Source organism: Lycorma delicatula, chromosome 1 (genome assembly GCF_047948215.1).
Source record: "Lycorma delicatula isolate Av1 chromosome 1, ASM4794821v1, whole genome shotgun sequence".
NCBI lineage: Eukaryota > Metazoa > Arthropoda > Insecta > Hemiptera > Fulgoridae > Lycorma > Lycorma delicatula.
The window spans coordinates 396,661,182-396,688,958 of NC_134455.1; the positions used below are offsets into that span (position 1 = coordinate 396,661,182).

Consider the following 27,777-nt stretch of genomic DNA (forward strand, 5'->3'; position numbering starts at 1 on the left):
AAAATGAAATATGATCTTCCAGTTAAATTTTCTCAGCTTTTATTATAAAAAAATTAAAACAGAGCATCTCGCTGTACGATATCACAAAGTAAATGAATTTTCAATTGCAATTTGAATATTTTAACGACTGGGAGAACCTGAAATTTTTCCCTATGCTCTATTAGACTGGGAATTGTATATTTGTTTTTTACACTATTAAGAACTACTCTGTACTGAAGAATAAACGATTTGATTTTGCCGAATGAAAACAATTTTAAAATATGAAAATTTTATCTAAATTTCATACGTAGATATAACTATAGTTCAAAGTTCGTTAGAAATTTAGATGTTACTGGATAAAACGAACGATTCATACTTCACGAACGATTTATTCGTTCGAACAGTTTATCTAAAATTATATTTGTGTTCGAGGATGAAAAAGGAAAACATTGGGGTAAGAGCCGTGTTAAAAAGTGAAGTCAAGAAACAGCTAAAAATATTTAGGATTTTCAAGCTGTTTGTTGTTAGTAGGCTGAATTCATGAACGTTACTTACTCGTAGTTACAGTTGGCAAAAACACTTAACAAAATCTTGCGTAATGAAACAAACCGTGTAATATTTTCACGGCAGGCTACAGGCTCCCTTTTTTCTAGTATAAATAACAAACAATAAAAATCGCATGAACAATACAAATACGGGGATAAAAGTCTGGTAAATAAAAACGTTTAACGTTCCAAGAAATCTATCAAGTTCTGCATATTGATATGTCCTGCTACAGAAATAGAATTGTAAATCAAAGTACAAGTTGCTGTGTAAATCGTAAAATTACCCCCTCCAAAACTAGGAGTACGCATGCGTATTCACCAAGGACAAAATTCAGTCAGCTGCAGAGACGATACAGTCGTGGTCATAATTATTGAAAAGTGCTTCTCCGGTTGCACGAATTTTAGGGGGCGTATTTTCAATTTTATATAAAGATAATACATGTTATAAAATACACAATATAAACAAAATTACACGGTAATTTGCGTCTGACTTCTTGTGCTGACGTTGATAGCGCAAACCCAGTTACGAAATAAAATGCGTACGCGCTTTTATTACTTTTCTTTCTTTTTTCTGTTTAGCCTCCGGAAATTACCGTTCAGGTTTTACTTCAGAGGATAAAGATGATATGTATGCGTGTAAATGAAGTGAAGTCTTGTACAATCTCATTTCGACCGTTCCTGAGATGTGCGGTTAATTGAAACCCAACCTCCAAAGAATACAGGCATCCACGATCTAGTATTCAAATCCGTATAAAAGTAACTGTTTTTACTAGGACTTGAACGCCGGAACTCTCGACTTCCAAATCAGCTGATTTGGGAAGACGCGTTAACCACTAGACCAACCCGGTGGGTTACAGTTTGTATACTGTGTCGATACAGTTTATGCAATTCGAAATTGGGGGCGTTCAAGCGGTCTAGGAAGGCGATGGCTGATTAAAAATAGGTAAAAATTATGTTTTCCTGATATTTGAGACTAAAATTAAATACCTACTAACGAACAGCCGATCTCTATCTAGGTGTTATCCTCGATAAGAATCTTCTATTTAAGGAGCACTTTTAATATTCTGCCAAAAACGATCAATAAATTATTGCTATTATCAATAATTATTGTTTACTACATAGGAAGGAGTAAACAGGTTCATATAGTAGTTAAACCTTTAAAAGCTCTTAATGTGTTTTAATCCATAATATTAAAAAAATTGAATGAGGATAATGATTGCATTAAAACGAAACCCAAATGGAAGAATTATTTTATAAGTTATAATAATTAAAATTAATGTATTAAAAAGATGCTTATGTATCTATGTATGGAGATATTTTACGTCACTAGAAGCCTGCTGTATACAACATTAATACATAAATGACTAGAAAAGAAATCTTTTAACGATCCAATTTTATTATTTAATTTTGATCGCTGCTTCGAAACAATAAATTTCCGTGACATTCTCCAAAAAAAAAAATTGTGAAAATAGATATTACAGCTAATAACAAGTTTAGATCGTATTTTAACAGTAGGAAATTAATGTTTAACAATGGTCATTACAGTGAAAAGAGATCGTATCAGACAATTTCTTTGTAATAATCTACGACAAATCTTCTATCATACCAGAAAGCAGAATTAAGTTTTATGTAAGTTATAATAAATACTTAAGACCCTATGGAATGGAACGTAAAGGTAGCGGGAGTTTCACAAATTCTCCCTTCGAATCGCAGAGCCTGGATAGTGTCCCTTGCTGCTGTATGATTCTGTAATCGGGCGTGTTTAAGAGTTTATTTTTAATGACGGGTCTAAGTTTTAATGTTTTATTATATTTTATGGACGGATTTATTAGCATTCCATATGAGTTTGTACCAGCGAAACACCCTAATTATGATGCTTCCATGCCACTTTTACTGTTACTGACTATTAAAATAGAATTAAACAACATTCTTTTTATAGTGTTAAATTTCTGAATTATATAAATTAAGAATATTCTGAAATCGTTTAACATGTACAAATAATTTCAATTATGAAGATTTTAATTAACAAACGTGTAAAATAATTCTTTATCTTATATTGTTAGTCTTTATTGTAAGTTTATTTTTCAGTATTATGGTAACTATGATAATGGTGTGTGAATATTATATTCAAAAGTGTACTTGGCCTTATCCTATACCTTTTATCACCGGGAATTGTTTAATTACAGTTTGTATACTTATTTCTTTTTCCTGTTTAGCCTCTGGTAATTATCTTTCAGATAATGCTTCAGAGGATGATATGTACGAGTGTAAATGAAGTGTAGCCTTGTACAGTTCGACTACTCCTGAGGTGTGTGGTTAATTGAAGCCCAACCACCAAACAACACCGGTATCCACGATCTAATATTCAAATCCGTGTAAAAATAACCGACTACTAGGACTTGAACGCTGGAACTCTCGACTTCCAAATCAGCTGATTTAGGAAGACGTGTTCACCACTACACCAACCCGGTGAATTATAGTTTGTATATACTGTGTGAAGAATTGAGAGGAGAGTGGAGGAAGTGTTAGGAGAAGACCAATTTGGTTTCAGGAAAAGTATAGGGACAAGGGAAGCAATTTTAGGCCTCAGATTAATAGTAGAAGGAAGATTAAAGAAAAACAAACCGACATACTTGGCGTTTATAGACCTAGAAAAGGCATTCGATAACGTAGACTGGAATAAAATGTTCAGCATTTTAGAAAAATTAGGGTTCAAATACAGAGATAGAAGAACAATTGCTAACATGTACAGGAACCAAACGGCAACAGTAACAATTGAAGAACATAAGAAAAAAGCCGTAATAAGAAAGGGAATCCGACAAGGATGTTCCCTATCACCGTTACTTTTTAATCTTTAAATGGAATTAGCGGTTAATGATGTTAAAGAACAATTTAGATTCGGAGTAACAGTACAAGGTGAAAAGATAAAGATGCTACGATTTGCTGATGATATAGTAATTCTAGCCGAGAGTAAAAAGGATTTAGAAGAAACAACGAACGGCATAGATGAAGTCCTACGCAAAAACTATCGCATGAAAATAAACAAGAACAAAACAAAAGTAATGAAATGTAGTAGAAATAACAAAGATGGACCGCTGAATGTGAAAATAGGAGGAGAAAAGATTATGGAGGTAGAAGAATTTTGTTATTTGGGAGGTAGAAGAATTTTGTTATTTGGGAAGTAGAATTACTAAAGATGGACGAAGTAGGAGCGATATAAAATGCCGAATAGCACAAGCTAAACGAGCCTTCAGTAAGAAATATAATTTGTTTACATCAAAAATTAATTTAAATGTCAGGAAAAGATTTTTGAAAGTGTATGTTTGGAGCGTCGCTCTATATGGAAGTGAAACTTGGACGATCGGAGTATATATTATATAATATAATTATATAATATATATAATCCCGACCGATACACCATTTTAATTTAAAAGAAATTGGCATTTGCAATCGCAATCGATAAAGCTCAAGGTCAATCTTTAGAATTGTGTGGTTTAGATTTAGATGCGGATTGCTTATATTTTTTTTTTGTTTAAAATTCCCAGTTTGATTTTATTCTAATTTTTTACTTTTTAGAGGGTTTTTCTTTTTTGTTTCCTTTTTTTTTATTAATGTTAATATTAATATTAGTTCGATAAAAGCTTTTTTTAAAAACTAATTTTTTATATGTAATCAAATATATTTTTGTATCATTTTATTGAATTATTATTTCTCGTAAACCTTTTTTTACCAATTGACAATTTACAAGTTGACAATTGTAAATAAATCGATATATTTAAATTAAAAAAAAAGTTTAAAAAAAAGAAGATGAAGTCGGATTTGAACCGATGTGCCTTCCCCTTGTAAGATTAAAATATTTGATTAATTAAAATTTTATTTGGTCGTAACTGGAACCGATGAAAATAAGCACCGCTTATGATATATTGTTGAAAAGCTCTCGATGAGGGCTTATTACTGCAGTTAAGAAAAAGTCAAAAATCCAATTTTTTGGATTTGGGCTTTTTTGAACATTTTTGGCCAAGTCGATTGCAATCAAAAGGGGAGGTGCACAACTAGATTTTACAACAGCCCTAAATCCAGAATTTCAACATCCTACTGCTAATAGTTTTTGATTTACGCGAGATATATTCGTACGTACAGACCTCACGCCGAAGCTAGTCAAAATGGATTCAGAGATTATCAAAAATGGATATTTCCGTTGAAATCTGAAAACCGAAGTTTTTGACGATCATATTATTTCCTTTACTTCGTAAAAGTAAGTAAAAAACAGTAATCGGATGAATGTCCCAAAGATAGAAATAGGTTAGTCAAATTTGAAGAAAATCAGTTCGGTGAATATCGAAAAATAAGACCGAAAAAAATTGCGTAAAAGTATTTTTTTTTTTGTCTAAATGAACTAGTGTGACCTAAAACGTAAAGATTTAAAAAAATATCTGATACTCATTACATGATCCACCGTGCTTCCTCTTTAATATATCTTTATTCGCCGAGAAAATAAAATTGTAACCACTCGATGTATGTACTGGATGTTGCGTCATTGAATTAATTAATCTGCTATGCGAGAGTAGCAGGTTAATTTAAAAAAATGCAACTTAAGTTACCAAGAAAACAAATTTTGCATATTAAATCGACTATGACGTCAAAACTTCTGAAAAGTGCCGATTCGTTACTACAGTAACGAATTTTGCTGTTTCTAGCAAAAATAAGCTTACGATACATATATACTCCTACAAATTGCGATAGCGGATTTTTGAAAAAAATAATAATATTATATTTAAGAAAGTTTTCGCGTAATTATACATTTAATTATTTTTCGATATTCTATATTGTTTACGTAAACTCGTGATGCAAGAAAAGAGATTATTTTAAAACTACAAAAAATTATTGTCATTTGTTTTACTTTTGTGAAAATAAATTCATTAAATATCTGTTAAATTGTGCAAGAGTAAATGAAATAACTTTAACATTCAGTATCAGTGGTTTTAACAAAATTTACGAGGACTTTAAATACGATGAAGGTCAAATAATGCCTGCTTATGCACCAGAAAAACCCCTCACTTATATTGAATTCATTAGTCCCGATATAGACCGCTGCTTATAAGGTAGATATATATATATATATATATATTTTTTTTTATCAAAATTTATCGAAATTATTTTTATTAAATTAAAAAATAAATACGTTTAGAAGATAATTAAAAGAAAAATCTATTAATATATTTCAGTTAAAATATTTTAAATAAATATATATTTTTAAAAAAATATTCAGCTATTTATATGCTGTAAATCGCTAAGATAAATAAAAAATATTTATAAAGTTTTCAGAATTAATTTTTTTACAATGAATCGGTCACATAACCTCTCATAGTTCATCTAGTTCAACAAAATATGTACGTACCTATGTGTGTCGCACTGCTTTTGACCTTATATCTCAGCATTGATAAAACAGATTTTCTTCAAATTTGGCTCAAATATTTCTATATATGGGTCATTCATCGTATAATTTTTTTTTTTTTTTTAAATTTGGAAGTGGATGGGGGATTTTGCAAAAAACGAATTTCGATCATCTTTGATGCATTTTAAAAAAACTTTATTAAAGTGAATTTCTTACATACAATATATATATATATAAGCGAGACATATTGTCACGATTTTTACTTCGTACAGGTAAGTAATGTAATCGCGAAAAATTTTGGTCTTCAGATTTCAACGGAGATATCCATTTTGAACTCAAAAACGGTTAGCAGTAGGATGTTAAAATTATGGATTTATAACACTTTTGTAACATCTAGTTGCGCACCTCCCTTTTAGATTGCAATCGAAATTAAAATTAAAATTTAATTAATGAAATATTTGGATCTTAAAGGGTTTGTTGTTTTTATTTTTTTTATTTAAAAATATTGATTTACTAAAAAAATATGAAAAAAAAATATAATAGTCATTGCATGCGTGTATATGTAATCAATTTGGTGAAACATCTGATTATTTTATATTAAATGAAAATTATAATTAAGAATTGTATTGTTTTTGTATTTTTTTTCTTAGCAAATTCTTATAAAATTTTTGAATTTTATTCAATTTAAAGTTATTGTTGAACATTTTTAATATGCACGAGATTTCCGGTCTTTTTCCAAGATTTCCGTATAAATAAAAGTTAATAATAATTGACTAAGCCGTAATAAGAAAGGGAGTTAGCGGTTAATGATGTTAAAGAACAATTTAGATTCGGAGTAACAGTACAAGGTGAAAAGATAAAGATGCTACGATTTGCTGATGATATAGTAATTCTAGCCGAGAGTAAAAAGGATTTAGAAGAAACAATGAACGGCATAGATGAAGTCCTACGCAAGAACTATAGCATGAAAATAAACAAGAAGAAAACAAAAGTAATGAAATGTAGTAGAAATAACAAAGATGGACCGCTGAATGTGAAAATAGGAGGAGAAAAGATTACGGAGGTAGACGAATTTTGTTCTTTGGGAAGTAGAATTACTAAAGATGGACGAAGCAGGAGCGATATAAAATGCCGAATAGCACAAGCGAAACGAGCCTTCAGTAAGAAATATAATTTGTTTACATCATAAATTAATTTAAACGTCAGGAGAAGATTTTTGAAAGCGTATGTTTGGAGCGTCGCTTTATATGGAAGTGAAACTTGGACGATCGAAGTATCAGAGAAGAAAAGATTAGAAGCTTTTGAGATGCGGTGCTATAGGAGAATGTTAAAAATCAGACGGGTGGATAAAGCGACAAATGAAGAGGTATTGCGGCAAATAGATGAAGAAAGAAGCGTTTGGAAAAATATAGTTAAAAGAAGAGACAGCCTTATAGGCCACATACTAAGGCATCCTGGAATAGTCGCTTTAATATTGGAAAGACAGGTAGAAGGAAAAATTTGTGTAGGCAGGCCACCTTTGGAATATGTAAAACAAATTGTTAGGGATGTAGGATGTAGAGGGTATACTGAAAAGAAACGACTAGCACTAGATAGGGAATCTTGGAGAGCTGCATCAAACCAGTCAAATGACTGAAGACAAAAAAAAAAAAATAATTGAACTATTCTGTTTAGTGAACTCTTATACTCTATACGGTTACAAATATTAATTTTTGACCTTATGGTGTAGAATAACCAATTTTTATTAACGGATTATTTGGAAAAAAAACAATTTATTTAAAGAGAAACCAAGGGATTTTTACTCTAACTAAACTTTCATTTAAAATTGTTAAATTAATAATTTCAGCAATCGTTTAACTGTCCACTTTTATTTCAGAATTGGAGGATCGTATCTCACTTTCAAATTAAATAAGTTTAAATGAAGTGCAGCAAAAAATGTGTATATGTAATTTAATAGGCGTACAAGGAAGTAGTGCCCACATCAGATTTTTTATATTTCTTCTCCGATTATCATGGTAGTTTTGAGAATGGAGATACTCGGATAATGATAAGGATACTCGAATGATAATGCTAGGACGCGCAGAATACAACGCTCAAATCTATTACAATATATACACGTATAACATGCAGAAAAATTTTTGAAGGTTTTTTGTTAATCTTGAATAGTTTTATATATAGATTAATGTATATTTAGATAATACATAATAATATAACGTAATAAAAACTGTGTACGTGGTTGTATGACTGCCAGGCGTTGCCGAGAAACTGAGCATTAGCATAATTTTTCAAGTGCGTTGCAGGAATTAATTTGAAATAAATATATAACTGGACGGGCTAAATCATAAGATTTTTTCTATATTTTTTTTAAAATCTTGTCAAAAAATATATAAGCAAATTTTCTACTGATATTTGGCCTCAAGAATTTCCATTCTGATACTTTTTAAAGGATTTTTACTTCCTTGTATAAATTAAAAGATATATTGTGATCGCGAAAAATTTAGGTTTTCAGATTTCAACGGAAATATCCATTATGACGACCCTGAATCTATTTTGACTAATTTTGGCGTGACGTCTCTACGTACGAACTACGTATCTAGCATAACTCAAAAACGATTAGCCGTAGGATATTGAAATTTTGAATTTAGGACTGGTGTAACATCTCAAACGTAACAAAAAATTCCCAAAATAAAAAAAATTATGTGAATTTTGGATTTCTTAATTTCAGTAATAAGCCCTCATTGAGAGTTTTTCAACGATATATCATAAGTGGTACTTACTTTCATCGGTTCCAGAGTTGTAGGCAAATAAAATTTTAATTAATGAAATATTTACTCTTACAAGGGAGGTAATCGGTTCGAATCCGACTTTGTTTTAAATTATAATTATTAAATATATTGATATATTAATAATTATTAACCTGTGATTGTAAAAAACCTGTACGATAAATAATAAAAAAAATATGAAAAAATATAATTAGTCATTAATTAAATAAAATTTTATATACTTTTCATTTAAAAAAAATATGTATATGTAATTTAATAGGCGTACAAGGAAGATGTGGCGCTCTCAATCGCATTTTTTTATTTTTTTATATTTCAAACGAGCCTCTGATGTATTGACATTCAATTTTGAATCTAAACTGTATAATTTACGATATGATTTTTACTGAAATGGAATCGTTTCATAAAATCTTTTGTTCGCTTCCGCTTTCAGAAACGAAAAACTAATCTATTCATGTTAAATTTACGGATCAAGGCCCTAAATAGAATATGTTATAAAGTTTGTTCTTTAGCGAATTTAAACGCAAGTATGTAATGTCATTCTGTACTTTTATAATAAAATCTTTCTACAATCACAGCGTTAATTTAGATTTATATTCGAATTATTAAATTACGCGTAAAACTAGATTAAATAAGTAAATATAGAATCCAGTACATTTCTATGAAATGTTTAAAGTTTTATCGCTCGATTTATATTATATATTAATAATTTTAGTCTATTGTTGCCACGCGAGAGGAAAACAAACTTTTCGTGAAACGAGTTTTTATTGTGCGTTACAAAAAATGAGCGATACTAATTACGAACAACGTTGTGCAATCAAGTTTTGTGTCGCTACTGAAACGTTTCCAAAATTGAAAAGGGCGTATGGAGATGACTTCCTCTGCCCAAAAACTGCAGCCACCATCGATACAATCTAAAACGTTCACCAAATTGTACTGGACGACCGGGGTTAGAGAGGTAGCAGAGGGTATGGGCATATCTAAAGGACGAATTTTGTCATATATTAACTGAAGAATTGAATATGCGAAACTACGTGCGCGTTTGCTCGCTTTGGGCCAAAAACGCAAACGAATGAACATTTCTAAGGCTCTGCCGGAACGGTTTCGGCAAAACTTTGTCGGATTTTTTCCTTCAACTCAGAACTGTAGATGAAACGTGGTTCCACCGCTACACTCCTGAGACGAAACGACAGTAAAAACGGTGGACTCCAAAGGGTGAATTTGCTCCGAAAAAGGCGAAGACCGTTCCATCGGCCGGGAAGGTGATGGCGACTGTTTTTTTGGGATAGTAACGGAATTTTGTTTATCGATTATCTTCAGAAAGGTAAACCAATAACGGGACAGTATTACGCATATTGACAAGCTGAAGGTAGAAATTGCTAAAAAAAGACCGCATTTGAAGAAATAAGTGATTTTTCATCAGCTCACACTTCGACATTCGCCGTGGCTAAGATTCACAAATTGGATTTTGAATCGGTCGACTACTACCCGTATTCACTAGATCTGTTCCTAACCTTACAGTTTCGCTTGGAAGAACGAGATTTTCATCTGATGAGGAGTTATCGCATACGTAAACGCCAATTTTGTGGAGAAAGACGCTAGCTGGAAAACGGTGTAATAACCTACAGTCTTTGTGGTTCACATTTTGTAATTTGATGATCAAGATATAGACACCGTTTTTTTGTATTTTAGTTCCTTGTTTATGTAATCGAAAAATTATAGCGGTCGCAATTATCGTTACTGTAACTCTTTGTCGATTAAAATACATACATTTTCACGTTTCATATTATTTTTACTGGTTATAAAAAAGGATTCTCCTACGACAATATAATCAAAAAAAATAAACTTATACGCAAGTTTATTGAATATACTTACATCTTATTCAATAATATATATTATTGAAATATTTAAATAATAAATTTAGTAATTATTGCAATTATTTATTATTCAAATAAACAAAACATTATTGTTAATTAGTCGAGTTTAGCGAGTCAAGCGAGCGTAGGTTAAGTTTGGTTGATTATATTTATTATGCTTATATTTTTAATATGTTAATATGGAGAATGTTTAAAATGACCAGTATATAAAATACATATCACATACAAATCATTATAAAACACATCAGAAAGTAAAAATCTGGTTGTTACCGCAACCATTGAAACATTCTAGTCCTATGTTATTTCCAGGTAATATGTATATATATATAATATGATATCAATTTTTTAAAAATCATTATGCTTATATGTATTTATATTTTACATTAAAATTTACTTATCAACTTTTGTTATAATTTACAGCATATTATGATAGTTTTCTGTCGACAAGTATGACTGGCACAATGTATATTTATGCCACAATATATCGTCAAAATAGAGAAATTTCTAGATCAACCGATTTTGACAGTAGTACTTCCAGAATACTGGACAGTACTACCATCCAGTAGTACCGTAAGACATGTAAAAAAGGTTTTGAACGTTAAGGGAAATGTTGATTTTTTAAAATTTTTTGAAGCCGATCTTGAAATGAAGAATTAAAAAAAAAAATATCACAAAAAATAACTATTTATTTTGTTGTTAATTTAATCAAAATTGTTATGAAGGGAAATTAATAAAATTACAGTAATTACTATTATCTCTTTTTTTAAACACACCGCATCTTTTCCTATCCATTTTCTAAAAATAATTTCTGAAAAGCCAGAATGAAATTAAAAGAAAAAAAATTAAATGAAATTATAAAAACCCACCGTCAAATATTTATATCGATCGTAATAAAAATTTAGAAAAACTATATTCATTCGCTTAAAGGTACGACAGAAAATCTAATTTAATTATAAAATATTACATAAAAGATTACAATTAAAATCCTGTCCGAAAAATTATGTATCTATATATCTTTCAAAATGCTGCTTAACGTGAAATAACAGTTTTTACATATGTGAATTAGGGTATTATTAATCTTTTTAATACAAATGTTACGAGAGACTTACACATCCACGTGAATTTACAAATCCATTTTCATTTCTGTTTTCAGAATAAGAGTTTTTTCCGACACATACTTGAGAACTTTGTCGAGTATGCGGTGGAAAAAAAAGTCCTACATTTTGGTAAGAGTTACTGCCATTCTAAAATGAAATCAAAGACTATTACATAACATATCAGTTAATGGTAAAAAAAAATATAATGATAAAATTAATACTATTACTACTTTAAAAGAAATAGTAGAACTACACTCTTTGAACAGCAAGTTATCTCTGATAACTTTGATAAAAACATAAACAAAAAAAAATGAGTGAATGAAGTTAATAAATAAAAATGATTACACCAATTAAATCATTACTCAGCTGTGTTTAGTAATTATTTTACTTTTCCATAAAACTAACAGTTTTATTGTGACATGAAAACTACATCCAGTGTTTCACTACACAAAGTTACTAAATAAATACAACTATAGCCACTGGTACTTTATCATTTCTACAGCTTTTGCTTTAAAAATATTTTAAGGTTTATAAAAATCTCACAAAATTTTTCTAAGACAATATCAATAAAAATATGTAGCAATATTATTAAAATTTTTTTTCAGTTATGTTGCTTATATAACTTGAAGCACACTTGCAAGTTCCATATATTCTTTAGTTATCTGGGATCAGTCGAATGATATTTTCCCCAACTGCTGGATTGGTCAGCATGGACCCAATAAAAGAGCTTGTTTTCAGTGGTCTCCAAGACGTGCAGACCTCCACCCATTTAATTTTTTTCTTTGGGGTTTTAATAAGGATGTTGTATATGTGCCTCTGCTACCTAATAAACCCATCCAATTTAGTTTTTTTGAAATATTCAATGCGAGCACTTTTTATCACATGGCCCACATAATACCGATAGAAGAGTTTGTTCCATACTTTAATCAGCATGTCTGGAGTAATAGAAACGACATCTGCTTCAACCTGAATTCCAAGTCGGATGGGTTTATTAGGTAGCAGAGGCACATATACAAGATCCTTATCACTTCAGACACGCTGATTAAAGTATGGAACAAACTCTCCTATCAGTAGTAATATGTGGGCTGCATGATAAAACGTGCTCGCATTGAATACTTACAAAAAACTTAAATTGTTACCTTTCATTTTACCTGTGATTTATTATTGTAAGTTAAGATTAGATATATTAAGTAGCTTTAAAACCCTGTTAATCTTTTTTCCACTCTGTATTACAGCCAGCATCCTAAAATTTCAGTGTAAGTAAGTAGGCTCTTATACATTTTCTAATCTGTACTGACTCTTTAAACTTGCTTATGTTATATTGCCAGTCCTGATATCCTTTTACTCAAAATGTATTGTTTGAAATTACTGTACTAAAATATTCCTCTTCTTCATTTTAATAAATTTAACCTAAGATCCATCCTCCTTAATCAACAAATCCCTGTTCCGTTGATGACGAAATATTCCATTCTTTTTTGTGCTGATCATAACTTTCTTAAGATTATAATTTACTTTGTCCTCATACTTAACAAAATGCATTGTTTATAATAGGTCATCACCCACCTTTATTTACTTCAACATTCTTTTACCACTTCACATAAGGTAAGGTTACCTTACCTTATGGTTAACATTACTATGGTAAACCCTGATGACAATGACAAACCAATCTTTTTGAAGCCAGTATATATCATTTATAAATGTTTTCAGAGCTTTTACTTAAATTCCACTGATATTATGGTTTCTAATAAATTTCCTACATTTAGTATAGAGTTACTGTAAAGCTAGTTATGTCAATTAACACTTAAGTAGGACTGGTTGTGGTTTAAATTTAAGAATCTTGCTATATTCATCCAGAATACCTTTCATATTATCGCCGAATGATTTTGAAGGCACATGGCACCTTAGAATGTCATGGTCGCCCTGAAAAGAGCTCTTCAGATTTTTGGAGTGGTGGCCCTAAAAAGGACCGTTAGTGTATGTTTGGTGGGGTAGCCCTTAAAAGGGCTGTCAGGTCTGTAAGCAGGTCTTCGATGAAGTCGGCTCTGCCTGGCGGGAGGTAGTCAGGGAATCTGTGGTGATGGTCCCCAGAGCCCTGCCTAATCAGTCGCTGTGCCATTTGGCTTTTATATAATCGCCTATGAGTGGTGGGAGGGTAAATTATTTTCAATACAGATAAATTATGTAAAACGCAAATAAAATACTAAAAATATGTTTTTTTTTGGATTTTTTTTGTAAAGTAATAGGTGATTTCTGTTGTATTTTTGGCCATAGACTTAAATGTTGGCTGCAGCCCAGATGTTTGGGTATTGCATCGGGCTATTGTAATACCTAATATATAAAAAAAGAATTTTAAACAAATGTACTATATTGTATCACTTTCAATGTATTTGCTTTGATAGGCTGGAAGGAAACAGTAAGTTATCTAGACACTCACCAGATAACCGATTATGAAAATTTAACTACATTACCTTTTTCGCTGTAGCACCAGTAAATAAGAAATATAAAGAACATTCCTAAAAATGTAACTTTGAACTAATGATACAGTAGGCCTATCATCTTCAATTTCCAACTTGTATGTGCAACTAATATTTATTGAAATTCGTTAATAAAAATTCTCATGTTTTGTAATAATGTAAACCTTGCAAAATGAGAATTAAAAACAATTTTCTAAATATTATACAATAAATTAAGTGAATAAAAATAGTAATATGTGTATTATATTAAAAAATCAGAACTGCCTACGATTTTTAATTAAATAATTAAATATAATTAATTAATTAATTAATTTTTAATTCCATAATTCTAGGAGCCAATACCATTAAAGCAGTGTGGGCTGGCAATTCACACAGCCATCCAACCTCCTAACCTGGATCAAAATCCCCAGATGTCCTGTTGACAAGATAGAAAGCTAAGCTACTGCAATCAGGATATTACTTAGGATCCCTACAATGGCTGACCCTCAACCGACCTGCTGCTGTCCCTGGACAGCCATTACCAGTAATGGTGCTGAGCAGAAGTTAGACTCGCAGCACAGAATTACAGGAATCACTGGAAAATAGTAATACTGTTAGCATCTTATTTTTTTATTTATTCGTACGCATTTGTTATGTACGGCTGTTATACATAATTATGGTTTTATGTAAACACATTTTATGTTTTCTGGTGTAAGTATATATACCTCTGAAACATAAAGTGGAACACATTAAAAAAAAAAAGTTTTGATGTGAAACATCATAACGAGAGCAGGAAGATGTAACAAATGGAGTAGGGCAGTTCTGATCCAGAGAGAACTTTATTGTTTAAATGCTGTTCAGTTAATTTTATTTTGTTGTTTTCCACATATTTATTTTTTCCATGCTTTCATGAACTAGATCAATTATATCTGTTGTTCTACACTATGTACAAACATAATAATTTTTTCCAAATGTTGAAAATTTATTCATTTACGATATGATAGAACCAAATAATGTTTTTGGTATAAGGTATTTTTTAAAAAATTAATTATAACAATGAACTTGACTCTAACAATGAAACAAAAAAAACATTAAATAGTTCCCTGTAAACTGTATAATTTTAATCTATTCTTAGAATTCATAAAACTAAGTTAGGCCTTTTAATGACACTAGTTTTGCTGTTATAGGTTCAATACCAATGACGTTATGAATTCTCAAGCAAATCACATTTTTACCATTTCACTCCTACGTCAGGGGTTGTAAATAACTATCGGGGTTAAAAAATTATGCTAAACATTACTCATATGTTGTAAACTCATGACAAGTTGTAACTGTTAGTCTTATATTTAAAAAAAATAAGTTTTAACATATACTATTCCCCCAATATGTTTTACTTGTACACAGGGTTAAATTTTGTTTCGATCCGACAAAGGGATACACCGAAAAGATTGTGTATTTTATATTTTCTAAAACTGTTTAACCATTAATAAACTGCAGAATCAGACCAAAGTATTTCTGTAAATGAGATCTTACTTGTATTTAGTTTTAGGACTTTATATACAAACTGGTAATAAAGGGGAGCACACATTGCTTCCTCCAAACACTAGGGTCTCCAGAAGGCAAATTCCTGTTAGGCTGAAAGGCGCTAGCACCGAAAGGACTCCAGAGGACAGAATTAAAGGTAATTATGCAGGGAGTACGAAGCTCATATACACCTAGTCTCCCACGATCAGCCCCAGTCAATTATTTCTCATCGGTTTAAAGAACCAGAACGCAAATACAAAATCCGTCCATAAATAAAATACATAAAATCTATAACCGCACACTAAATAAATAATGACCACCCGATAAAAGAATGACACACCAGCAAGGGATACTTGTCCAGGTTCTGCAATTAGTAGTGAAATAATAAACTCTCACTAAGCTTGCGTTCTGTTACAAACGGGTAAAAATCAGAACCTGATATCACACCAAATATCATTAAAAAGATTTTATAATATATGTGTGTGTGTGTGTGTGTGTGTATGTGTGTACGAGAGAGAGAGAGAGAGAGAGAGAGAGAGAGAGAGAGACAAAAATATAGATAATGGAGACCACTGTAAAATATGATTGCCAGGATGCTCTTCATCCTCCAAAATAGTTTCAATGAAGTCATAATGTTTCAATATGTTTGTGACCAATCACTAGAGGGATTTTTATCATCTGCTAGCAAACCAAAACAGCTTTTTAATGCCCCCTTTGATGTTAAACTCCAAGCTGACCCCCAGCTATCATTTTTTCAACTTCGGCAAACTGTAGACAAAAACCTTCAGTGTTAGAAGAAGGTGCGGGGAATGTGCTTCTGCGAATCTATTAATTATTCTCCTAATCTTGTAGCTGTTGAAAATATCTGCTGAGGTATTTCCAGCGATGGCATACTGCCAGAGACTGAATTGATGACTGTGTTGTGTTATCAAGCTAAGAGGGTCTAAAAGACAATCTCCAGTAAAGCCCATCATGGCTATGAACAGAGGGTTGGTATATAATTAATTTTATGTCATTTTTATTAATTTCTAATATTTCAAAATTTGTATTTACATCGGAAATATTATGTTTATTGTTATCACATGGTTTGCCATATTAGAAAAAACTAATTTATTAGTTTTAAAGGATCTTTTGTTTTTCCTTTATGAATATCACAATCATTTACATTTAATTTTATTAATTCCACACAAGTTGTTGATTTTATTATTATTATTTTGGGTTTTTTAAATATCTAATTATATGGTTATTAGGTTTGCGTGCTGGTTTAAATACTTCTTTACTGTAAGTTTTAGTAATGTTTTCAATGATATAATTAATATATAAACACTTTATGTATATGATTTCACTTTTTTGTGTCTTGTTATGTATTGTTTATAAGGTAGTTATAATAATATAATGTTATTAATTAAAGTAGTAACATATTCATTTTCAATCGCTATATGTTTTATGTTTATTTTGTTACTTAACATTTCTTTGTTATTATATGGTTTATTTTAGTACTTCTAATTTTTAATATCTTTATTTAATATGCAGTTTAATTAAATGAATTCAACTGACTGAGGATAGAGAATCCTAAAAAGTTACTTTCATGATAAGATTAAGGTATGTCTTACCTCAATATTCTGTACTAGATGCGTTTTATGTTATTAGAATTTAAAATAAAATTTAACACTACAGAAAAATAATATGAATCTTAATATGAAAAGTATAAAAACCGTTTACCAACAAGAGTACCGAATTTGATAATGCTTCTTACCTTATGCTTATTATTTTTTTTCTAATAGAACTTTCATAGTTTTCCCTCATTATCGGTTAAACCTTTTCTTCCAAATCCATCATTACAGGAACTGACAGTGTAGTGAAGTAGTGAACTCCACTATTTTCAAAGAAAGCAACTCTGTATGTTACCTCTGATAAATCTGGTGCTTAACAGTTCAACAGAGCCAGAATAGAGAGCTGAAACAGATAGCCTGATAAAACAAAACAAAAATGATATAACAGATTAATACAGTATGTTTTGTTGTAAAACAATCAATTTTGTACACCATTTAAAATCAGTGGAGAAATGGTTCTCTACAGTACATGTAAACTAGCATTCACATTTAATTTTTAGAATGAAATATACAGAATCCTGTCTTTTCACAGTACAGGAGGGATTTTATCTAGAATAATGAAATGAGACTAAACCGAATAAGAAAGTATTTTTGGAAAATATGTGCCGTCAGTATTATGAGATATAAAAGTTTCAGGACATCTGCTTAGCACCTGTAAATAATTTTCACAGATTACAAAAAGGATATTGAAAATTATCTCAAAAATATTACATTTAAACATTTTATTTTTTAAAAACATTCAATAATATTTTTTATAAAATATTAGTTGGTTGGCCATTTATAGTTGGTTAAATGGAATATTACATTTTTATGTATATTTTTAAGACAACAGACAACTTTCAAAATCTTACTGATTAAAGATATTCTTTACTTATTTTAAAATTAAAAAAAAAAATGAATTTTATGAAGACCCTTTATTTATTGATAATATTATCGTTATTAGAAATATTTGCCAACAGAATTATTTTAAGTTTGATGATAAATTTTATACTCAACAAAATACCTTACTAATGGGCTCTCCATTGTCAGCCATCATATCTGAGATTTGTTTTACAAAAAGTAAAATTGTTTATAGCATTTAGTTTATAGCATCATGTTCATGATATTTCACTTTGAACTAGGTAAGTTGATGATATTTTTGTGGTCTAAAGACCATTATATAAAATGAACATTTAATAATTTTGAACAAGTTAAATTCTTACCATAATGAATAGAAATTTACTTTTGAAATTGATAGAGAATAAATCACGTAGATGACTGTATCGAAATAGATAATAGGAATAAAAATAATCAATTCATAACTTCAGTACATAGGAAACTCACAACCAACAAAACCACTGGTACTTAGGTATTAACACCACCGCAGCTACAGCTTTATTTAAAAACAAAGTAGTCTATCGGATTTCGGTGGAAAATGGGCCGATATAAAGTTTAACATAAATTAATAAATATTTATTTTATAAATAAAATATAACCAAAATTGACCTAATTAACACCGTAATTTTTTGAGTATTTATTTAATACATTCAGTAATTACAATTTATTTAAATAAATTGATTATTATTATTATTTATAATTGATTATTTATTTAAATAATCAAATTGCAATAATTACTGAATTTATTAAATAAATACTCAAAAAATTACGGTGTTAATTAGTCAAGGTTAGCGAGCGAAGCGAGCGTAGGTTAAGTTTGGTTATTATATTTATAAAATAAATAACCATTTATATTCTGTTTTGAATCTGTTTCGGCCAATTTTCCACCGAAATCTGATTGACTACTTTGTTTTTAAATAAAGCTATAGCTGCGGTGGCGTTAATACGTAAGTACCAAACCACCAAACATAAATATTCAAATCATCTGTGGTCACACAAAATTAATACTTATACGAACATCAATTATACAATCAATTACACAAAGTATAATGGATATAATAAATAAAATAAATAAATAGGTATTATAAAACAAATTATCAAATATAATGGTTATAATGAATGTTTAGTACATAATATATACAAAAAACAAATGTCAAAAATTAACTATTATACATATTTAATACCGATAAATAACACACAGAAAATGACAATGTATATTTAAAATATATATATATATACTGATAGGGAGTCCGACAAGGATGTTCCCTATCTTCGTTACTTTTTAATCTTTACATGGAACTAGCAGTTAATGATGTTAAAGAACAATTTAGATTCGGAGTAACAGTACAAGGTGAAAAGATAAAGATGCTACGATTTGCTGATGATATAGTAATTCTAGCAGAGAGTAAAAAGGATTTAGAAGAAACAATCAACGGCTTACATGAAGTCCTACGCAAGAACTATCGCACGAAAATAAACATGAACAAAACAGAAGTAATGAAATGTAGTAGAAATAACAAAGATGGACCACTGAATGTGAAAATAGGAGGAGAAAAGATTACGGAGGTAGAAGAATTTTGTTATTTGGGAAGTAGAATTACTAAAGATGGACAAAGCAGGAGCGATATAAAATGCCGAATAGCACAAGCGAAACGAGCCTTCAGTAAGAAATATAATTTGTTTACATCAAAAATTAATTTAAACGCCAGGAAAAGATTTTTGAAAGTATATGTTTGGAGCGTCGCTTTATATGGAAGTGAAACTTGGACGATCGGAGTATCTGAGAAGAAAAGATTAGAAGCTTTTGAAATGCGGTGCTATAGGAGAATGTTAAAAATCAGACGGGTTGGTAAAGTGACAAATGAAGAGGTGTTGCGGCAAATAGATGAAGAAAGAAGCATTTGGAAAAATATAGTTAAAAGAAGAGACAGACTTATAGGCCACATACTAAGGCATCCTGGAATAGTCGCTTTAATATTGGAAGGACAGGTAGAAGGAAAAAATTGTGTAGGCAGGCCACGTTTGGAATATGTAAAACAAATTGTTAGGGATGTAGGATGTAGAGGGTATACTGAAATGAAACGACTAGCACTAGAAAGGGAATCTTGGAGAGCTGCATCAAACCAGTCAAATGACTGAAGACAAAAAAAAAACTGATATTATTGTTGAAAACATAACAAGGGTTTACGATAAAAATCTGGTTAAAACATTTAATAAAACATCTAAAAAATAATACACATATTGCTTCATACGATTTACATAATTTGTGTGGTATTTATAAAATAAAATGCAATGATTATGACCATATTTATATAGGTAAACACTAGATCCTTTAAAACTAGATTTGATGAACACTTTAGATATTATAAAAGTAGAAAATTGGGTTTTCTAACATTTCTGATCATCATTAATAATACACATTCAATGTCGGATATACATACAAATTTTAGAAACACTGGAAATTAAAAAATACAATATTAATATAAATAAGGTTTTTGACATTTTAAAAAAGATTTTACATTTATAAATAAAAAAATTAATTTAATTTGATCAACTTACATATAGAATATGAGGATTACACAATCATAGAAAAGCTGTTGTAGATAGCAGCACTTCTATAGATATTGGTAATTCATAATATTTCAGCTGTGTACAGTTATATAACTTTGGCTAACTAGTCTACATGGATTTCTATTTATTTTATTTTATTTTTGTTATTAATTTTTACTTTTAATTTGATTTATTTATTAATGATTTCATATTTTGTATATACGATTTAAAATTTTGAATATAAAAAAATTTTAGTTTTATTTCTGTTTTGATTTAATTGGAAAAGGATCTTAGGGAACAATTTTAAATCTCACTTTTAATTTTAATGTGCAATTTGCAACGAAAGATTTGAACAATTATACAGCAACTGATGATGCAAGGTACTCGTGAAAGTGCTCTTGCTTGGATTATGGAATAAGGTAGGTGTGTTATCCTATTTTTTTATTTTATTGATTCTGTACTTGGGTTGATCGTATTAATATAAAGGATGAAAAATGTGTATTTTAGGAGTAGTATTGATGAAGGTGGGATCACAAGCTGGAAATTAAGTGCAGACTTGTGAAGGACTAAATCAGCCTTCTTCTGACTTAAGAATGTGCTTGTGTCACCAGACCTTTCATTGGCTTGCGTACAAGAATCCTCAGATGTTATATGTTCTCTGTTCTCTTGTATCGGGTAGAATCTTGGACACTCAATGAGGCATCTATTAAAAAGCTTGAAACCTTTGAGATGTTCGTCTTACAGGTTTCTTCTAAAAATACGTTGGTCAGACAAGGTAACAAATGCAACGATTCTAAGCTGATGAAAAACAAACAAGAGTTTGTGTGAACAATCAAAATTCAAATATTGCCACACTATACAAATATTTTCAGGTATACTCCAGGTGCAATAGCTTGGAAATGCTTTAAAATCAAATAATACTTCATATGTTGTTTAAAATCTGACAAAGTTATATATGCTCAGTTCATAAACCGGGCATTTATAAACCTATGTATTTATGAACACTTAATTTAACTGGTAACTCAGAGCACCAAATAACCAGTAACACTAAAATGAAGTAACTAAATATAAAAACCTCCTCTATGAATCATGAGACCTTGCCGTTGGTGAGGGGGCTTGAGTGCTCAGGGATACAGAGTAGCTGGACCGAAGGTGCAACCATATCGGAGAGGTATCTGTTGAGAGCCAGACTAAGGAATGATTCCTGAAAGAGGGCAGCAGCTCTTTCAGTAGTTGTTAGGGGCGTGAGTCACAATGACTTAAACGGCCGTATCAACATCACTCAGTCCTCTGAGTACTGCGCAGCTGAAAGCAATGGAAAACTACAGCTGCTTTTTTTCCAAGAAAATGTGGCTCTCTGCATTTTCACATAGCAACAATGGAGGCGCCTTCCTTGGTAAAATATTCCGGAGGTAAAATAGTCCCCCGTTCGGATCTCCGGGTGGGGACTACTAAGGAAGGGGTCACCAGAAAATTAAAAAATAACATTCTACGAGTCGGAGCGTGGAATGTTAGAAGCTTAAAAAAGGTTGGTAGGCTAGAAAATTTAAAAAGGGAAATGGATAGGGTGAATGTGGATATAGTAGGAATTAGTGAGGTTCGGTGGGAAGAGGAAGGCGACTTTTGGTCAGGTGATTTTAGAGTAATTAACTCAGCGTCAAATAATGGGCAGGCAGGAGTAGGTTTCGTGATGAACAAGAAGATAGGGAGGAGAGTGGAGTATTTCAAAACGCATAGCGATAGAATCATTGTAATAAGGATAAAATCAAAACCTAAACCGACAACGATTGTTAACGTTTATATGCCTACAAGCGCCCATGATGATGATGAGGTAGAGTGTGTATACGAAGAGATTGATGAAGCAATTAAACACGTAAAGGGAGATGAAAATTTAATAATAGTTGGAGATTGGAATGCAAGCATTGGAAAAGGCAAGGAAGGAAATATAGTGGGTGAATACGGGCTGGGCAAAAGGAATGAAAGAGGGGACCGACTTATAGAGTTTTGCACGAAGTATAATTTAGTAATTGCCAACACCCAATTTAAAAATCATAATAGAAGAATATACACTTGGAAAAAGCCAGGCGATACTGGAAGGTATCAGATAGATTATATCATGGTTAAGCAAAGATTTAGAAATCAACTCGTTGACTGCAAAACTTACCCTGGAGCAGACATTGATAGCGACCATAATTTGGTGATAATGAAATGTAGATTGGAGTTTAAAAACCTGAAGAAAAGTTGTCAGATGAATCGGTGGAATTTAGAGAAGCTTGAGGAAGAGGAGGTAAAGAAGATTTTTGAGGAGGACATCGCAAGAGGTCTGAGTAAAAAAGATATGGTAGAAAATGTAGAAGAAGAATGGGAGAATGTTAAAAAGGAAATTCTTAAATCAGCTGAAGCAAACTTAGGCGGAATAAAGAGAACTGGTAGAAAACCTTGGTTTTCAGACGATATATTGCAGCTGATGGATGAACGTAGAAAATATAAGAATGCTAATGATGAAGAAAGTAAAAGGAACTATCGGCAATTAAGAAATGCTATAAATAGGAAATGCAAACTGGCGAAAGAAGAGTGGATTAAAGAAAAGTGTTCAGAAGTGGAAAGAGAAATGAACATTGGTAAAATTGACGGAGCATACAGGAAAGTTAAGGAAAATTTTGGGGTACATAAATTAAAATCTAATAATGTGTTAAACAAAGATGGTACACCAATATATAATACGAAAGGTAAAGTCGATAGATGGGTGGAATATATTGAAGAGTTATACGGAGGAAATGAATTAGAAAATGGTGTTATAGAGGAAGAAGAGGAAGTTGAGGAGGATGAAATGGGAGAAACAATACTGAGATCTGAATTTAAGAGAGCATTAAAAGATTTAAATGGCAGAAAGGCTCCTGGAATAGACGGAATACCTGTAGAATTACTGCGCAGTGCAGGTGAGGAAGCGATTGATAGATTATACAAACTGGTGTGTAATATTTATGAAAAAGGGGAATTTCCGTCAGACTTCAAAAAAAGTGATATAGTTATGATACCAAAGAAAGCAGGGGCAGATAAATGTGAAGAATACAGAACAATTAGTTTAACTAGTCATGCATCAAAAATCTTAACTAGAATTTTATACAGAAGAATTGAGAGGAGAGTGGAAGAAGTGTTAGGAGAAGACCAGTTTGGTTTCAGGAAAAGTATAGGGACAAGGGAAGCAATTTTAGGCCTCAGATTAATAGTAGAAGGAAGATTAAAGAAAAACAAACCAACATACTTGGCGTTTATAGACCTAGAAAAGGCTTTCGATAACGTAGATTGGAATAAAATGTTCAGCATTTTAAAAAATTAGGGTTCAAATACAGAGATAGAAGAACAATTGCTAACATGTACAGGAACCAAACAGCAACAATAACAATTGAAGAACATAAGAAAGAAGCCCTAATAAGAAAGGGAGTCCGACAAGGATGTTCCCTATCTCCGTTACTTTTTAATCTTTACATGGAACTAGCAGTTAATGATGTTAAAGAACAATTTAGATTCGGAGTAACAGTACAAGGTGAAAAGATAAAGATGCTACGATTTGCTGATGATATAGTAATTCTAGCCGAGAGTAAAAAGGATTTAGAAGAAACAATGAACGGCATAGATGAAGTCCTACGCAAGAACTATCGCATGAAAATAAACAAGAACAAAACAAAAGTAATGAAATGTAGTAGAAATAACAAAGATGGACCACTGAATGTGAAAATAGGAGGAGAAAAGATTATGGAGGTAGAAGAATTTTGTTATTTGGGAAGTAAAATTACTAAAGATGGACGAAGCAGGAGCGATATAAAATGCCGAATAGCACAAGCTAAACGAGCCTTCAGTAAGAAATATAATTTGTTTACATCAAAAATTAATTTAAATGTCAGGAAAAGATTTTTGAAAGTGTATGTTTGGAGTGTCGCTTTATATGGAAGTGAAACTTGGACAATCGGAGTATCTGAGAAGAAAAGATTAGAAGCTTTTGAAATGTGGTGCTATAGGAGAATGTTAAAAATCAGATGGGTGGATAAAGTGACAAATGAAGAGGTATTGCGGCAAATAGATGAAGAAAGAAGCATTTGGAAGAATATAGTTAAAAGAAGAGACAGACTTATAGGCCACATACTAAGGCATCCTGGAATAGTCGCTTTAATATTGGAAGGACAGGTAGAAGGGAAAAATTGTGTAGGCAGGCCACGTTTGGAGTATGTAAAACAAATTGTTGGGGATGTAGGATGTAGAGGGTATACTGAAATGAAACGACTAGCACTAGATAGGGAATCTTGGAGAGCTGCATCAAACCAGTCAAATGACTGAAGACAAAAAAAAAAAAAAAAAAAAAAAATATAAAAAACTGCTAAGTTCTAATTACAATATTTTATTTTAAACGGTTTATAATCTAATTTAGGTTTTAGTAACATTTTTAACTTTAGTTTGACTTAATCTAACATACCTAGTTTCAGAAAATAACTCAAAGACTAATTCATAAATACTTCCTAAAAATGGAAAAAAAAATTGTCTAAAGGGCAAATGATACTAAATAAACAGGCAAATTTTTTCATAAATAGGCACAGCAACGCATTGCTACTTTTGGGTGGCAGTATCTGAGGGATTAACTTCACAGTCATGTGAATGATGGATGCTCAAGTCTATGGTTAAGATCTTTTCTGGTAAACCCCAAACCAGATTACAAAATTAATAGGTATTCATAGATGAGTTCCAAAATCTTGTCCATATTTTCCACTATTTTACTGGTAGTTTGCTACCCTGAGTGATCACTGTCTTTAACTGATAACCTGCCAGTCTTCAAACAATAATGCCACTCAAAATACTTCATTCAACCCAAAGAATAGTTTCTAAAATTCTGAAGAAGCCTTTTTAAGTGTTGGTAATCAAATTCACTACTCACAAAAAATTTTATGCAGTATGTCATTCAAATTTATAATCCCCTCATGACTGGAACCAATACTAACACAAGGTTAAAAATCATTTGGTACTGACTGGACATGGTATTCAACATAACATTTGGCCGACTGACCGAACAGGCTTGGGAATAATAACCTTCAATATTCTGCATGACATTCAATATTCTTCATCACAAAATGCAATCGATGCAAGTATAGTCGGAAATTTTCAAATAAAAACACACATACTATTACATTATACATAACTGAGTCACTCTATATGAAGTGATCTATATTTATAGATCACTGAAGTGATTTATATTTTATTTCCACATACAATAGTCCTAACCTTTGTATAGTTTCACATACAAAAAGTTAAAAGTTCAAAACAGGTTAAAAATGAAAACTTGTTGGAGGGTAATGTACTCTTATTGTAATTGGCATCAAACCTTAGGCCAAAAATTTATAAGTCATTTCATTTCTGTTTGTTTATTTTTGGGGTATTATTTTGCCGGTATTAGAATTAGAAAACAATGTTAGAAATGTTTGGCTATACGAATTAGTTAATTTATTTTGTATAAATAAGAGTGCAAATTGTATTATAAAATTTATTACGTGATAAGTATGGGTACAATAGGTAAACTATAGTTACAAAAATAATGATACTTATTTTATGCTATATTAAAATAATATAAAATTACTTACCGCAGTCAATGAACTGTGTAATCAACCCGTGATGGCCGCTGGATTCCATACTGCACGTATGTAATATCTTTGTCGCTCCCCACCACTGCAAATACCGTCGCTCCACAACTAATTTCATAAATAATTATGAAAGTAACCACACCATCTAAAATGTCCTACACTGTAGTTTCATTTCTCATAATAACGATCGACCGACCGACACAGACAGTTTAATATTAAACCTTCCTTTGTTATTGGAAGTAAACAAATTCGCATAAGAAATTTTACTATGTTGCATTCTTTTTTTTCAAAAATGATACCTCGCAGCTTACGGGAACGCATCGATTAACAAAAAAAAAAATTTAACGTTACGTATTGGTGAAATAAAACAAAAATACTAAATGAGAATCGGAATTGCCTGAATCTCCATCCCGTTGTCTCCATTCATATTTAAAAAAGGAAATATTAAACATTTTAATTACATTTAACACGACCTGCTTCCAAAACCGTGTAAGATAAAAAAATGTCGAGACTTACACAAATTCATTTCTCTTCAATAAAAAAGTCTGAAATACTCCTTACGCCTTTAAATAATATATTAAATTATTTATTTATTTGTATACTCACACACGCGCGCACAATTTTAATTATATATAAATACTAAAATATACTATTCTATATAAATATAATTTTTTTTTTCTCTCTTAAAATCTGTTTTAGCTAAACCTTTGTAATTACAAAAATAAAAATTGATAAAATTTACTATTTTTTTATTTTTTTTTTTTATAAACTTCCTTAAATTCTATTGTAGCTCCGCTTCTTTCCTACTGAAAAATTATAATTCTCCACAATTAAAAAAATATATATATTAATGAAAAATTATAATCCATAACGACGCCAGATCCATAACGTCGGGCGTCGTTATGGTCGTAAAAAAAATTATAAATTTAAAAAATCGCATGAAAACCACCTTTCATTCATTTACATAGGTGAACTGACATATGCGAATTTCGCTCGCGCTAGTATGTCGAGAACGGTTGGACCTAGACACATGAAACTGCCGGCTATCGTTCCAGGAAGTTGGAAAACACACTTTCGAGTAAGCCTTTCAAAATTTCGTTAAAAATCGTCTGTGTGGACCATTTTTGAGATACGCCCTTTTTTTAGAAATCATTATTTAATATAAGATATACCCTTTCTTATGTATAATATATATAAGATAACGTCATTAGCTATCATAACAAAAAATCAATTTACAACCTTTATCACCTATCATACCGATTTCGCTGAAAGTAATGTTGCCCGATTTTTTTTTCAAAACATCGTTATCAATTTAAAAGTGATCAGAACTTTTAACTCATGATTTTGAAGTTTAAACTGACATTATAGACATATATTACACTGTCGTTGAAAGTAATGATGACCAAACATCATAATAAATTTAACATTGTAAAACAGTGGTTCGTACAATTTTAATGAGTC

General features: G+C 30.9%; 1 long non-coding RNA gene across 1 annotated transcript; it reads right to left on the reverse strand.

The window, feature by feature from the left end:
• Positions 1-11,711: 11,711 nt before the first annotated feature.
• Positions 11,712-27,745, reverse strand: LOC142317385 (uncharacterized). Its single transcript, XR_012754726.1, has 3 exons — positions 26,317-27,745; positions 17,407-17,620; positions 11,712-11,820 (listed from the first exon to the last, which is right to left on the reverse strand). It is a non-coding gene; the product is annotated as an uncharacterized LOC142317385 (long non-coding RNA).
• Between the last annotated feature and the right edge of the window lie 32 nt (positions 27,746-27,777).